The 17,498-nt window shown below is 45.0% G+C and overlaps 1 protein-coding gene across 1 annotated transcript in view; it reads left to right on the forward strand.

Annotated features, from left to right (window-relative positions):
• The first annotated feature begins 321 nt into the window (after positions 1-321).
• LOC130275963 (uncharacterized) overlaps positions 322-17,498 on the forward strand; it is a 68,070-nt gene continuing 50,893 nt past the window's right edge. Inside the window, exons 1-3 of the mRNA XM_056524699.1 lie at positions 322-357; positions 4,029-4,109; positions 4,206-4,284. The gene's annotated coding sequence lies outside the window, so the exon portion shown is untranslated. The remainder of the gene's footprint in view (positions 358-4,028; positions 4,110-4,205; positions 4,285-17,498) is intronic.

The following is a 17,498-nucleotide window of genomic DNA, read 5'->3' on the forward strand; positions in this document are numbered from 1 at the left end:
CTCTTCACCCTGTCAAACTTCCCACATTTAACTGTAGATGCCTCATAAGAGGCATTAAAGGAGTACTATGATAAGCAAAAAATGTAACCAGGATTGGTACAGCGGTTCTCCTGCTACAGCCCCTGGTAATTTTGCATACTTCTGGGTACTGTACGTCTGAAACTGTTTGCCTCCCCCTGTGTCTAGCCACCACCCAGAGCCACCAATCCCCCTCTGCGTCCTCCAATCATGCTGAGATCACTGCATCCGTGTCACGCTGGCTACAGTTTTGTAAGCATAATGTGCTCACATCGCTGTAGCACGCGTGGCCCAGAGAAGCAGCAAAAAGCACGAGGGAGACAAAGCGCACACACAATGGTATTTATACAAGTGATTATAAATAAACGTTTGCATAGATATGAATGTTTATGTATGTGTATATAAATATATATATATATATACGGTATTTGTGTGCACATATATATATTTATTTGTGCATATATATATATATATATATATGTATGTGTGTATATATATATATATATATATATGTGCATATATATATATATATATATATATATATATATATATATGTATGTGTGTTGTGATAAGGTGGCAAGGAAAGGGTGTATTTCCTTTGCTCACCCTGAAGATTCTCTCACCTGCTTCTTAAGTAATGAGGCAGCAGGGAAGGGAGGTGTATATAAGATGGAGACTCAGTCTAATCTGTGCTCTCCCTTGGAAACAGTATGCTGGCTGTTAGAGGGGGAGACACACGGGTCCTGTTTAGGTAACATGCAGAAGGCGCTACGAGTGGTCCAAGTTCGGGTGTGAACTGTGAGTAGCAGGTTGCAGGAGTCACATGTTTAACTGGCTGAGGGTAGCTCTCCAGTTAGTAGTTAGGGCATGCTGATATGTGTAGTCAGTGACCAGACGGTCTAGGATTTTATTTTGTTCCTGCGTTATGTTTGTTTTTCCCCTGCAACATGTCTAAATAAAGCTGGCAAGGTGCCAGGCTTGCATGAATAACCATTGTCTGCGGGTTTATTGAGTGGAAACGTGTCCCGTGGCAAGTGACCAGGACAATCCCGGAGCTATCCCGAAGGAGGAATCCTTACAGTGTGTGTGTATATATATATATATGTATATATATGTATATATATATATATATATATATATATATATATATACACACATATATATATATATATATATATGTGTGTGGAACACATTACTTTCTCCCTGACACCCTCTTCTACCCCTTACCCTGTCACGCCCTTTATTCTGAACACAATAATGTCTCCATGACACACACTTCTAACCTTCAACTTCTCACCCTCATTACCCAAAACACAGTACTGTCTCCCTATTAACCGCTTCTGTCACTCACCCTATCACCCTCTTTTTCATTATGCAAACAATCTATCAATTACATTCTTTGTACTCTTTATCCCTCTTACCAGGGATGCCATCAGAAATTTCGGGGCCCGTCACACAGGTCAATGCAATGGGAGTTGTAGTTTTGTAACAGCTAGAGAGACACAGATTGGATACAGTTTAATCCATCGTCACTGCAGAACTTACAAGTGACTATAGCGCTGATGGGACAGTCAGGAGAATACACAATATCAGTGACCTGAGTGACGACTTCTGACTTGAGTGATATCTTCTGTTATCTTTTCTTCTTCATCTGGTCCAGAGACCAGGTCTTCCTCCAGCTCCATCTTTTCTGCAGAGTCTGGCATCCAGACATCATTGGCGCCTCACTTTGTCAGCAGATCCTCATCTTCTGCATGAAGACAGTAATCATTATAACCTTGCCAGTAAGTATACCATAAATAAAATACTGCCCCACACTGTACCCTGAATATAATACTGCCACACACTGTACCCTGAATATAATACTGCCCCACACTGTACCCTGAATATAATACTGCCATACACTGTACCCTGAATATAATACTGCCCCACACTGTATCCACTGAATATAATACTGCCCCACACTGTACCCTGAATATAATAGTGCCATACACTGTACCCTGAAAATAATATTGCCCCACACTGTATCCACTGAATATAATACTGCCATACACTGTACCCACTAAATATAATCCTGCAACATACTGTACCCTGAATATGATACTGCTATACACTGTGCACACTAAATATAATACTGCCCCACACTGTACCCTGAATATAATACTGCTATACACTGTACCCAGTGTATGGCACATGGAGGTGTGTCATATCTTCTGTAGGCTAAATCTTTATTTTTGTAACCTAATGCTGACTGTATGTATGGGCATGGCTCTGTCCTAGAGGAGTGGCTATGGAAAACCCTCCTTTTGTTGTCTGTATAAATAAAACTGTACTGACCTCCAGAGAGGGCAATTCTCTCTAGGCTGGTGGGAGGAATCAGTTGTAGGACCACTGACTTCTGTCTGTGTTTTTCAAACTACTGCGAATTCGATATCCCGAGCAGGCACAACTGACGCTGAATCTTATTACAAGTCTGGATTTTCTACAACAACCCCTGAATATAATACTGCCACACATGCATGCACATCATATATACATATACACCCCCTCTTATCCTCTGTGTCCTCATCACCCCCATAACCCCCCGCCAAACCTCTCCTCATCACTACTATAACCCCACCCCCAGCACCTCTCCTCATCACTACTATAACCAGGGGGGTTATGGGGGGTGATGAGGAGAGTTGTGTGGGGCACCTCTCCTCATCACCCTCCATAACGCCCCCTGCACCTCTCATCTCCCCCATAACCCCCTGCACCTCTCATCACCCCCATAACCCCCTGCACCTCTCAACACCCCCATAACCCCCTGCACCTCTCATCACCCCCCTGCACCTCTCCTCATCACCCCCATAACCCCCCTGCACCTCTCCTCATCACCCCCCAACCCCCTGCACCTCTCCTCATCACCCCCCAACCCCCTGCACCTCTCCTCATCACCCCCATAACCCCCCTGCACCTCTCCTCATCACCACCATAACCCCCCTGCACCTCTCCTCATCACCCCCCAACCCCCTGCACCTCTCCTCTTCACACCCATAACCCCCTACACCTCTCAACACCCCCATAATCCCCTGCACCTCTCATCACCTCATCACTCCCCCTGCACCTCTCCTCATCACTCCCATAACCCCCCCCCCAACCCCCCACGGCACCTCTCAACACCCTCCCAGCACCTCTCATCCTCCCCATAACCCCCCTGCACCTCTCTTCATCCCCATAACCCCCCTGCACCTCTTATCACCCCCATAAAACCCCCCTGCATCTCTTATCACCCCCATAACCCCCCTGCCCCCCTTATCACCCTTGCACATCTCATGACCCCCATAACACCCCTCCCCCTGCACCTCTCATGCCTCTCATGACACCCATAACACCCCCCCCCCCCCCATCACCATTGTAGTCCCCTAACCACCATATGCCCCCCTCCCCGTCCCCAGGCCCCCCGCACCAGTTTACTTACCTTGCCGGGGATCGATGCAACAGCGTGAGGCTGCTGCTCCTAGTCCTGTCACTAGATGCTGGAGGTCGCTTGGGGACGTAGGCAGGGACAGGTCAGGTGAGTAGACGTGCGTGCCTGCGTGGAGCACGTGACGTCTCTACTCCAATCAGCCCCTGACCTGTCCAGCCCTGCTTTGTTTCTTAAGGGGCCCGCGCCCTACAAAAAGGTATATTTAATAGAAATGTGCGGGCCCCCTGGACTATGAGGCCCGGTCATAGTCCTGGGGGCACCCAGCGGTCAGTGAGTGACAGTCGCAGTCACTCACTGACAAGCAGGGCCGCCATCAGGGGGGTACAAGTGACAAGACAGTAAAAAAAAAAAAAAAGTCCAGGGACGTCCGGGCCCCTGAAGCTCCGGGGCCCATACAGGTGTATGGGTTGTACCCCCCTGATGGCGGCCCTGCCTCTTACCATATATTTACATATCCTATCTAATTTTTAACATAAAAATACATTATAATTTTTTTTAAATATTTTTTAAAATTCTAACTTTAATAATTTATTATTCACAGTCTGCAGAAGATTTTGAATTTGACGAACTGTCAATTGTAACGGAAACTGTTACCACTTCTTCGCCATGGGATTCTGACAATGTAAGAATATAAATTTAGACTAAATAGAATAATTATTTTTTCTAATGAACTGAAAAATAAATTTATTACATGTTAATTTTAATCTTTAAAATCTAGGGGTAGGAAGAGTTTGAAGATGATGATGGTGAAAACCAAAATGCAACCTCAGCGCGTCAACAAAGAATTATTAAAAATGGTAATTAATACTTTTTTGAAAAGGCAATAGTATAAAATAACATAAGGTCCTATTGGTAAAGTTACAAACATTTGACATAAGTATGTGAATTCAAATTTTGATTGATTTTATCACAACCTGTTGTCATTGGTTAATGTGTTAAAATCAATCAATATTTTAACGCACCTGCTTTATTTAACCTCTTAAGGACTCAGGGCGTACCTGTACGCCCTGAGCCCGGTCCCGGAGTGAAAAAAATGGGTTACACCGTGACATCGCATCACACCGGGTCGGTCCCGGCTGCTAACGATAGCCGGGACCCTGGGCTAACAGCGTGCGGCACCGATCGTTGTGCCGCGCGCTGTTAACCCTTCAGATGCGGCGATCAAAGTTAATCGCTGCGTCTGAAAACGAAAGTGAATGCTTCCCGGCAGCTCAGTCGGGCTGATCGGGGATTTTATCGCGATGTTCCGATCAGCTGGGATGCAGGCGGAGGTCTCCTTACCTGACTCTGCGGCGTCCGATCGGGGTTTGATTGCCCCTATCTCGCTGATCCGTGAAAAGCTATGGCTTTGCAGGGATCAGCATAGGAGATCAGTGTGTGCAGTGCTATAGCTCCCTATGGGACCTATAACACTGCAAAAAAATAAAGGTCATTTAACCCCTTCCCTAATAAAAGTTTGAATCACCCCCCTTTTCCCATAGAAAAACCAAAACCGTTTAAATAAAAATTAACATGTGGTATCACCGCGTGCGTAAATGTCCGAACTATAAAATGATATCATAAATTAAACCGCACGGTCAATGGCTAGCGCGCAAAAAAATATCGTGGGCACTTTTTATATCATAAAAAAATGAATAAAAAGGGATCAAAAAGTCCGATCAACACAAGAATGGTACAGATAAAAACTTCAGAACACGGTGCAAAAAATGAGTCCTCATACCGACCCATACGTGGAAAAATAAAAAAGTTATGGGGGTCAGAATATGACAATTTTAAACGTATACATTTTCCTGCATGTTGTTATGATTTTTTTCAGAAGCGCGACAAAATCAAACCTACATAAGTAGGGTATCATTTTAACCGTATGGACCTACAAAATAAAGGTAAGGTGTAATTTTGACCAAAAAATGCACTGCGTAGAAACGGAAGCCCCCAAAAGTTACAAAATGAAATTTTTTCTTCAATTTTGTCTCACAGTGATTTTTTTTTCCGTTTCGCCGTAGATTTTTTGGTAAAATGACTGTCACTGCAAAGTAGAATTGGTGGCGCAAAAAATAAGCCATCATATGGATTTTTAGGTGCCAAATTGAAAGCGTTATGATTTTTAGAAGGTGATGAGGAAAAAATGAAAATGCAAAAAACGGAAAAACGCTGAGTCCTTAAGGGGTTAAATGTCCCCCCTTTGTGTACTTTTTTTTGTTTATTATTTAAATAAATATATGTATTACTATTATAATTTGATATCAATGTCTAATGCTAAGGTATGAATTTTAAAAAACATTTTCATTTATAATGTATACTGAATAGGTGTACAGTAAATGTCTGAGATATATAAACCTTATTTTTTTCAGAAATATATATATATATATATATATATATATATATATATATATATATATATATATATATTTTTTTTTTTTGTAAACATACATAATTAAGATAAATAATAATTTTATTACTAAATAGTATTAAAGGGGTTCTCCGCTGCCCTTCCTTCCGAAGCTCCGCTCTCAGCGTCTGTAAGATTATTATTCCTAACGCTGTGTGCGGGCTTCCGTGTTCGAGGCTGCCCTCTCGTGAAGTCACGCCCGCCCCCTCAACGAAAGTCTATGGGAAGGGGGCGCAAAGGCTGTGACGCCCCCTTCACATATACTTTCATTGAGGGGGCGGGCGTGTCTGATATCTTTCAGCAGAACTGGATTCAAACAAACTTTGGCTAAAACATTGTGGGCAGGTAAGCCGGGTGTCAACCATTTAGTATTTTCATTCTGCTCTTCCATAAGTGCGGGATGTTGGCATTGTAAAGAAACTGAGTTTTCCTCCCAGGAATGTTGATTTGCCACATGGTGCACCACAGACCGCCATCGGTCTACCAAAATTTCTGGGTTCTTTTCACATGTTCTTGCACACCACCACAAGTGGTTCTTTACAGTTTGTATCCATGACTTTAGAATCTCAGTCTTTCTGCATTTTGCACCAGCTGCCAATTTGTTGCCTACTGATTTTACTAGATGCCACACATCAAACTGATGCTCAATAAATGGATAGTCCTCCCTCAAAATTTTTCGAATGGATATGTGCCTGTCTGTAGCAATCGTTGAAATATCAAGATTTTTATTCAGTAAGCTGGCAAGGCACTTCTTGAAGGCTGTTTTTTCTAAACCTACTGAAGTGCCACTAGGTTTTAGTTGTTCAACGTGGAAAGCAACTATTTTTTTGGAATCAGCATCCATCAAAGTATAAGTGCAGTACTTAGCACTAAATCCTGGTGAATCATTCTGACCATCACCGGTTAGGTATAGCGGTGCTTCGCCAATCTCATTTATAATTTGTTGTTGCTCTTTTTTCCAACTCAAATCAATTCCTGGAAAAAAAATTTTTTTTCTTGAGGAAATAAATTTGATGTTTATAGTATTGAAGAAACATTCTATTTTTTTAAACTATTGCCACTCAGAACAATAGCGGAGGATAATAGTGGATTCCCAGATGGTTTGTTATTCACATTTGGTTGTGATTGCCATAAATGTCTAATATGTCCTTGTGAACATCTTACTGTCAAAGACAACATGCTTCCAATATAACGATTTTTTGTAGTGTGTCAACCGTCCCTTGCACTTTCTTTTAACCTGACAAGGGATCAAGTGTATACATTTTTTTAAACTAGATTTAAAAATTATGAATTTTTCATCTCGTATTACATCAGTATTGATGTCAAATAAATCATCAAAGTTGTCATTTAGATTTTCTTCTTCCTCACTGCCACTTATTGAGGACTCCTCTGCCTCTTCCTCACAATCAGAAGGATGGAATGAGGTGTCATCCTGGTCAATGTAAGTTGAAATTGTAGTTTCTGCAACTTCAATTAGATAAGGATTATCTGGAACTTCAAGAGATTCAGAATTATTTAAAATTTGTTCTTGTACTTCAGGGAGAACCATTTCAGATGGTTGCGGATATAATGATATAGAAAACGCATCTAATACTTCCTCATCCACAAATTTTGTTGAATAGTTGTGCTCTGCTAAAAAGCTCTTTGACGGTGCAGACATATACGTTCTTATTGGTTCTTGAGGAGAGGTAATATGTGTAGATGAACAACATATAGCAACATGACTGGAGGGACACTAGACCCGCCCCCTTCCCTTCTTAACCTTGTCTGGCCATCATCCATTTCCACCTCCCACCATTCTTCCCACAAAAAGACCCAACACGTATTATGGTGAAAATGGGCCGCTCGGACCCTTTTATTAAATATTAACACATTAACGTCCATGTAACAGTTTACATTAACCAACATTTCTCTCCAACATTTTATTCCTGAACTTAGGCACTCGCTATTTACCCCTGGCCGCGAACACCTGACCCAGGGGCACCCACAAGTGTTAGTGCCTGCTCCCAACAACTCCTGGGGCCCAAAAACACCACCAGAAGGTCCGTTCAGCTGTGTCCCCAACAGCTGTCAACCCATTCCAGTAAACCAACACTGCAATTGTCCCCAATTGGTCCCCACAGGGATCCCTTTCACCTGCTCCCGTCTAACAGTGCCAACCCCCCCAATACTAGGGCGGGTGGGCGGGACCTTTCTTCCTCAATACTTCACCGGAGTGAGCTCTCTCACCTCCGGTTCAAGCTGACACTGCTAGGCTCCTCCCCTCTGAACTTCTGCTGACCCCTTGTCCCTTCAGACTGCACATACACCTTCCCTCCCCCCTTAAATGGCCATACACCCTAAATTAACTCTCTAATTAACCTTCCCCAAAATGAGTGAAGGGGACTCTAACGCCCCCGTCATGCCGCTAATCCACTACCGGGTGCCCCTTCCACTCCGTTTTGCTCCCAGGATTTGTCTCCTGTACTTGCTCATCATGTTAATCAACATTATCTGTTTCATCAGGTAGAAAGCTTGTGAAATATTGGGATTGTTCTCCTATGTCCTCCTCCTGTTCCATCATCATTACCTTCAAAATTGCTAACTTTTTCAATAGCATGTGACTATTCCTCAAATGATATAATTTTACGCCACAATTTTTTCTGAGCCTTTGATGTTATTGACCTTTTTTTTTACCTTGAGGACTTTTAAAATAAAATGGTATTGTTTGACAGGCAAAATCCTTTTTAGTCACAATAGATCTCCTCATTCTTTTGCTTGGGCTGGGATCTATTTCAATTTCTGCTACTCGCTTAGTTGTCGCATCAGGGTTGAGGGTTGGTGTTACATTAGATGACACTGCCCAATATGTTGATGGCTCACTACTTGGCAATATTTGACTTAGACTATGTAATTCTGAGGAAGATGAAAGTAAAGCCAAAGATGACTGTGATGTAGATGACGTCTAAGTCAATGTTGACATTGAGGAACAGATTGGTAGTAATGACACAGTTACTGATGTGGATGTGGATGAAGGTGAAGAATATGTCAACACTGTTGTTGTTGCGGTAGCACAAGTACTTACTACTGTAATACAAGGCAAAGCAGTAGATGATACTGTAGATGGAAGAGTAGACAACATACCACTGTGTTGTACAGAAGATGAGGCTTGAGGATTAAATATCGTTGGTTCTGCATTTGGTAAAAGTCGACGACGGTTTTCCTCATATCTATATTGATGATGCTCAAAACGTAATGAGCACATGCGGTAGGTGTCATACAATTTACCATCTAACACCTTCTGGACCATCACTTGTAAATTTTCTGTGAATTGGCCTGAATTTTTCAGCCACTTCTGGATACGTTCACTTTGATTAGGAAAATTGTGCATTATGATAGAGGGGTCCCTTTTACATGAGCTACCGTATTTTTCGCCGTATAAGACGCACGTTTTCTTCCCCAAAACTGGCGGGAAAAAGTCGGTGCGCCTTATACGGCGAATACACACCTATCGCGGCGGTCCCTGCGGCCATCAACGGCCGGGACCCGTGGCTAATACAGGACATCACCGATTGCGGTGATGCCCTGTATTAACCCTTCAGACGCGGCGATCAAAGCTGACCGCCGTGTCTGAAGGGAAAGGAACACTAACCCGGCTGTTCAGTCGGGCTGTTCGGGACCGCCGCGATTTCACTACGGCGGTACCGAACAGCCTGACTGAATAGCCGGGTTAGTGCTTACAGGACACCGGGAGGGACCTTACCTGCCTCCTCGGTGTCTTCCCCGTTCAGGGATCCCCTGTATGGCCGGCGCTCTCCTTCCTCGTCATCACATCTTTGCGTACGTGCGTCGGCGTGCGTAACGACGTGATGGCGGCGATGGAGAGCGAGGATACCCGGCCAGCGGCAGAGACATTCCAGAGCGACGGGGACACGGCGACAGCGATGGAGTGACATCCAGGGCAGCGGTGACATCCGGAGCGGCGGGGACACGTGAGTATTACCTCCTATGCAGTGGTCTTCAATCTGCGGACCTCCAGATGTTGCAAAACTACAACTCCCAGCATGCCCGGACAGCCAACGGCTGTCCGGGCATGCTGGAAGTTGTAGTTTTGCAACATCTGGAGGTCCACAGGTTGAAGACCACTATTGGGTTCAAAATCTTTATTTTTTTAGATTTTGCACCTATAAATTGGGTGCGTGTTATACGACGGTGCGTCCTATAGGGCGAAAAATACGGTACTTGGGCAACCTTTTACTATACACAAAGGCATGCTAAAAAAAAAATAATCATATAAGAAGAAAATTTATATTTAGTTTTATTAAAATTTGCAAATGAAATGAAAGTTTTAAAAAAAATATATTGACAATAAATCTAATTACCCAACAGTATATGTGTTTTTTGTTGTAGTTATTCAAAAGCTGCAGATAAAGTGATGCATACCCAAAAATATATTTTTATGTTTATAGAAGTGTGCCTACAGCTGTTGCAACATTAACATTATACTCATGAGTGCTCTAATGCATGCTGTGAAATGTATAATACAATAGCAGCAGACAGAATGGGGGAATAATGAGTTAGTAAATTGGTTACTCTTGTGGAATTTTTTTTATTTTTTTATTTTAAAATCACGTGGTGCTAGTAAGTAAAACAGATTATTACTGTTTTCAATGACTTATTATCTGCTCTGTTAAATTGTTTGAGTCTACGCTTTGTGCCACCAATGAACCTTACCTTTGTGGGTTTAAGCCGTGTATTGTTTGCCAGCATATGTGCTATGATGCAGCATTATGCTGTATGTTTAGTGTTGGTGGGATTACTAAAAAAATGGGAAAGCTTTACTGGGAATAGTCAGCTAAAAGGGGCCTCGCGGCTGCCTAAGTTGATTAATTAGCCCGTTCTCCAGAATGACATATATAAATGTCATGATGTGCATGTAGTTCGCACATCATAAAATTTATATATGTCATGCAGTTAAAACGGCAATGTACGGCATCGCACAGGTCAACTGGCAGAAGTCCCGCTGTTACCAGCAGGGGGACAACTTCTGCATGCCACCCCAGGACCATCTGTGGATGGTCAAGGTCAGCGATCACTGTGATTGGTCCCGGTTTAGATCCCCCTGCTCTGCCCGCCCCTAGAAGTCGGGCAGAGCGGGGGAAGAAGATCCCGGGAGCTGCGAGGGGACTGCGGCACATACCTGCGTGGGGGAGAGGCGGGGAGGGCGTGTCAGTAAGGACCGGGGACCAGCGACAGGCACATGTGTAGGCGGCGGCAGGCAAGTGGAAGCAGCAGTGAAGATCACCGTAAAGTGATCTTCACTGCTGCTTCTAGGAGTTTAAAAACTACAACACCCAGCAGGCCCATGACAGTCAAAGGGCATGCTGGGAGTTGTAGTTTTGCAACAGACTTGCACAGGGTATATTAACATGGGCGGGATGCAGGGAGTCTCAAACTGCAAGTTTGTGATGCAGCAAATTTTACGCTGCAGCTCAAACTCCCAGCGGGAAACACGGTGTGAACAGGCCCATGTGAATGTACCCTAAAAACACTACACTACACAAAATTAAAAGTAAAACACTACTTATACACATACCACTGCACAGTCCCCCCCCCCCCCCCCTCCACAATAAAAATGGAAAAAAAAATCAGCTATGGCACTGTTTCCAAAACGGAGCCTCCAGCTGTTGCAAAAAAGACAACTCCCAGTTTTGCTGGACAGCCATTGACTGTCCTGGCAGACTGGGAGTTTTGCAACAGCTGGAGGCACCCTGTTTGGGAATCACTGGCGTAGAATTCCCCTATGTCCATCTCTATGCAAATCCCTAATTTAGGCCTCAAATACGCATGGCTCAATCTCACTTCAGAGCCCTGTCATATTTCAAGGCAAAAGTTTAGGATCACATATGGGTAATTTCCGCAATCGGGAGAAATTGCCTAACAAATTTTCTGGGCTTTTTCTCCTTTCACCCTTTATGAAAAGGAAAAGTAAGGGTCTACTCCAGCATGTTATTGTAAAAAAATATATTTTTTTTAGAGTAACTTGTTATTTTCACAAAAGGTAAAAGGGAAAAAATACACCAAAATTTGGTAAACGAATTTCTCATGAGTACAGAAATACACCATATGTGGACGTAAAATGCTCTGCCTGCGCACAACAAGGCTCAGGAGTGAGAACGACATGTAAATTTGAAATGATTTGAACAGGGGTGGCTGACCGTTAGAGCGGTTCTGACATAAACACAAAAAAAAACAACACCCACATGTTACCCCATTTTGGAAATTACACCCCTTAAGGAACGTAACAAGGGGTATAGTGAGCCATAACTACCCACAGGTGTTTGAAGATTTGTCGTTGAAAAATGTAAATTTGTATTTTTCACTAAAATGCTGGTGTTCTCAAAAATGTATCATTTTCACAAGGGGTAATGGGAAAAAAAAGCCCCCCAAAATTTGTAACCACATTTCTTCTGAGTATATACATACCCCATATGTTGATGTAAAGTGCTTTAAGAAAGTTCCTTCATCAGTTTCCAAAAAGAAAATTGGCACGAACTAACAGCAAAATGGAGTGCTGGGACTTGTAGTTATGCTACTTATAAAAGACATAGTAAACCAAATTTACAGTATAACCATTTGAGAACAATACATGATGGGAGTTGTTTTTATTGAACAACTAGAGGCATACAGCATTCAATACAATGGGATGTAATAAGTAAGAAATCTTTATATGGTAAAAAATAAAAATAAAAGCAGTGTAGTGAAGGGGAGATGGATTAGTTGTGGTTGTCAGGTCTGAGTGGAATGTTAGAACCTAGTGGAGACAAGGAGTGTAATTTGAGCTCAACTGTCTGTCTTTATCAGATAGCATATTGTCTTTATCAGATAGCATACTGATTTAGAAGATGGGTGTATAGTAGAGTAATAAAATTTAAAGTGAAACAATGGATGAATGTTGGAGGAATGGAAGGTTTGCTGGGGGTTTGGGGAAGGTTGGTGTTTTGGTAGACAATATTGGAGATGACTAGTCTAATTACGTCTGTCTGTCTGTCTGTCTGCTATGTCATGTAAGTAACCTGAAATGTAACATATGAAAAGAAATTATAATGTTAAATTTCAGGTTACTTATATGACATAGCAGACAGCCAGACGTAATTAGACTAGTCGTCTCCAATATTGTCTAGCAAAACACCAACCTCCCCTTCCTCCAACATTCATCCATTGTTCCACTCTAAATTTTATTACTCTACTATACACCCATCTTCTAAATCCGTATGCTATCTGATAAAGACAGAAATAATTATATATATATATATATATATATATATATATTTAAATATGGGAATATGCAAATCGGCTCATTACATCACCTTTTCAGGCGATGTTCCCTGGTATCAGCTTAGCTCCAGTCACGAAATGTAAAAAGCTAATCGGGATTAAAGCTTTATTGTCCATTCAGTCATTACAAGTCATACAATAAATTACAATCACACAAAGCATGACAGTACAATACACAGCAAAGGTTCCCTAAGCTATACATCGCACATCATGCTAATCTAACACTCCGCTCAATCCTGTAATAGAAAAACACAAGATATCGAATAACAAAACAATACAATCTGTGATCGGGGTAGGAGCGACTATGTGCGGGTGGGGAGGGGCGGATCACAGGGCCAAACTGCTTGGCTGTATCTTCAAGGAGACATGGGAGAAGGAGAGGGGTCTTCACTCCTCTTCTTCCTCATCGACGGCCGGGCTGTCCAAGATAGAATAGTCTCTAAGCAGGCTCTAGATGAACCTGCGGCAGTCCCGGACGGACATGTTCTCCCTGTTGATCACGAGGTGGTTCCTGGCAAGCCATACTGCATCCTTAAAACAGTTCATAAGACGCAGGCCTCCTGGATGGCCTCCACGTCGTGGGTCCCAGGGAACAGACCGTAAAGCACCGAATGGTACAATAGGCAGTTCCTGGGTACAGAGTCTCTGAGTTCATGTTCCAGGGCGTCCAACAGACCCTGTGCAAAGGGGCACTGCCAAAACACATGCAAAGATATTTCCTCCACATAGGGGCACCAGGGGCAGTACCGGGTTGTGCACAGGTTGCGGGCATGCATGAACGACCTGAGAGAGAGTCCTCCCTTGACGGCCATCCACAACAAGTCCTTGTGTCCATTGGTAAGCCGCTTTGAGACCACATTAGTCTAAACTGTCTCTGCAGTGGCTGCGGGGAGTCCCGGAACCAGCTCAGTCAAGTCCTTAGCTCGGATTAGCTTGTAGATTGTTTTCGGCTTCCATAGGTCAGGTTTCAGTCCTTCCAGCTGGTGCTCCCTCACAAACCGGACAACATCCCCATAGAACCAGGGAGCGTTCCAGTTGTAAGGGATGGAGCTGTCCCATCTGTCCCAGCCCAGTTGTCTCCAGAGGGGCATGAGAAACAAGCAAGACATGGACCTGCCCGCTGAGCCAGTCTTTTCAACAAGAGTCCGCTGCACGCTGACCCATGCAAAGGAGGCCCTCAGCAGAATGGGGATATCGGGTATTCCCTTCCCACCCTTGCGGGGATCCTTGTACATCACAGTCCTCTTGACTCTGTCCATTTTTCCCCAGATGAAGCGAAACACTGTCCGGGTGATGGCCTTGCAAACAGTGGTATGGGGAGGCCAAGCCTGTGCGGTATACTGGAGCACAGGCAAAACTTCACTCCGCAGGACCAGTGCCTTGCCTTCAATAGAGAGCTTTCTGGAGCTCCACAGTCCGATCTTAGAGCTCATCTTTCCTAGTCGGTCTTGCCAAGACTTAAGGGCCGCTCCTTCCTTCCCGAACCAGACTCCAAGAATTGAAATGAAGTCCGGCTTAACAGTAAAGGGGAAGGGGGCGGAAGAGGCCAGGTGCCATTCCCCGAAGAGCATGGCTTCCGACTTCCCACAGTTTACTTTTGCTCCCGAAGCTCTGCTGAAGTCCTCGCAGGTCTGGACAAGTGCAGTCACCGAACGCTGGTCAGCGCAGAAGACGGTCACGTCGTCCATGTAGAGCGAGCACTTGACCTCATAGCGACCTGGTCCTGGTGCGGTGATCCCTCTGATCTCTCCATTCTGCCGGATAGTCTCAGCGAAGAGCTCTATAACACAAACAAAAAGAAGAGGTGAAAGAGGGCAGCCTTGTCTAACCCCTGAAAGGATGGAAAAGGGGTCAGTCTTCCAGCCGTTCACCAACACCGTGCTGTAAATATCAAAATACATAACGTTAACAAAAGAGCAAAACATCTTCCCCAGACCTAGCCTGCACAGACAGATCTGCAGACAGCTGTTTCTTTTTTTTTTTTTTATTGAAAGCCGAGATACGTGCTCTCAAATCACCCAAGTGCAAGTGTTCACACAAAAAAACGTGCACGAGGATGCGGTCTATCACAAGCCCTTCTCCGAAAGGAGAGAGGCCCCCCAACAAACCAAACCCTTCGCCTCCGGGCCAAAAGGCACCTGCGAGGTTCCAGGTACGATGTCCCCTTTCACCGAAGCTACTCAGGGACCGAAAGTGTTCCCGGCAAACAACTAGGCGTTAACCAGGTTGTCACCAAGGAACCAGTAAAACTGTAAAACTGGTTTGGCATCCTGCCGAAACAGGATGCCACGGGGTATAGCAAGGAGGTGAGGAACCTAATGGCCACACACACCTCCCCTAGACCGGCAGGAGGGACACCCAGAAGGGCTACCGCACCCTACCAAGTCCTAGTGAACAAACGAACACAAAAAGTGGACACAGTGACAAAAAATAAATAGATAAATAAATAAGTGGATGTGCGCAGTGTGTAATATTTCCCGGACATCCGACCAGATCTATAAAAATTCCCCGATCCTAGCTGGAAGGCCGGGATACTAAGGGTGAGTGCCCAGAAGAGTGAGAGAAAAAGTGCGTAATATGTGCTTTCATTCAAGTGGGGTTGCCAATCCCAAGTGAATTCCAAGTGAGTGGGGATATCGGGTATTCCCTTCCCACCCTTGCGGGGCTCCTTGTACATCACAGTCCTCTTGACTGTCCATTTTGCCCCAGATGAAGCAAAAACACTGTCCGGGTGATGGTCTTGTAAACGGTGGTATGGGAGGCCAGGCCTGTGCGGTATACTGGAGCACAGGCAAAACTTCACTCCGCAGGACAAGTGCCTTGCCTTCAATCGAGAGCTTTCTGGAGCTCCACAGTCCGATCTTAGAGCTCATCTTTCCTAGTCGGTCTTGCCAAGACTTAAGGGCCGCTCCTTCCTTCCCGAACCAGACTCCAAGAATTTGAATGAAGTCCGGCTTAACAGTAAAGGGGCGGAAGAAGCCAGGTGCCATTCCCCGAAGAGCATGGCCTCCGACCTGCGGCAGTCCCGGACGGACATGTGCTCCCTGTTGATCACGAGGTGGTTCCTGGCAAGCCACAATGCGTCCTTAAAACAGTTCATAAGGCGCCAGGCCTCTTGGATGGCCTCCACGTCGTGGGTCCCAGGGAACAGACCGTAAAGCACCGAATGGTACAATAGGCAGCTCCTGGGTACAGAGTCTCTGAGTTCATGTTCCAGGGCGTTCAACAGACCCTATGCAAAGGGACACTGCCAAAACACGTGAAAAGATGTTTCCTCCACATAGGGGCATCGGGGGCAGTACCGGGTTTTGCACCGGTTGCGGGCATGCATGAACGACCTGAGAGAGAGTCCTCCCTTGACGGACATCCACGACAAGTCCTTGTGTCCATTGGTAAGCCGCTTTGAGGCCACATTAGTCCAAACTGTCTCTGCAGTGGCTGCTGGGAGTCCTGGAACCAGCTCGGTCTAGTCCTTAGCTCGGATGAGCTTGTAGATTGTGTTTCGGCTTCCATAGGTCGGTCCTTCCACAGTCCTTCCAGCTGGTGCTCCCTCACAAACCGGACAACATCCCCATAGAACCAGGGAGTGTTCCAGTTGTAAGGGATGGAGCTGTCCCACTTGTCCCAGCCCAGCTGTCTCCAGAGGGGCATGAGAAACAAGCGAGACATGGACCTGCCCGCTGAGCCAGTCTTTTCAACAAGAGTCCGCTGCACGGTGACAAATGCAAAGGAGGCCCTCAGCAGAGTGGGGATATCGGGTATTCCCTTCCCACCCTTGCGGGGCTCCTTGTACATCACAGTCCTCTTGACTGTCCATTTTGCCCCAGATGAAGCAAAAACACTGTCCGGGTGATGGTCTTGCAAATGGTGGTATGGGGAGGCCAGGCCTGTGCGGTATACTGGAGCACAGGCAAAACTTCACTCCGCAGGACAAGTGCCTTGCCTTCAATCGAGAGCTTTCTGGAGCTCCACAGTCCGATCTTAGAGTTCATCTTTCCTAGTCGGTCTTGCCAAGACTTAAGGGCCGCTCCTTCCTTCCCGAACCAGACTCCAAGAATTTGAATGAAGTCCGGCTTAACAGTAAAGGGGCGGAAGAAGCCAGGTGCCATTCCCCGAAGAGCATGGCCTCCGACTTCCCGCAGTTGACTTTTGCCCCCGAAGCTCTGCCGAAGTCCTCGCAGATCTGGACAAGTGCAGTCACGCTGGTCACGTCGTGCAGTCACGACGGTCACGTCGTCCATGCAGAGCGAGCACTTGACCTCGTAGCGATCTGGTCCTGGTGCGGTGATCCCTCTGATCTCTCCA

Source organism: Hyla sarda, chromosome 6, assembly GCF_029499605.1.
Source record: "Hyla sarda isolate aHylSar1 chromosome 6, aHylSar1.hap1, whole genome shotgun sequence".
NCBI classification, from domain to species: Eukaryota; Metazoa; Chordata; class Amphibia; order Anura; family Hylidae; genus Hyla; species Hyla sarda.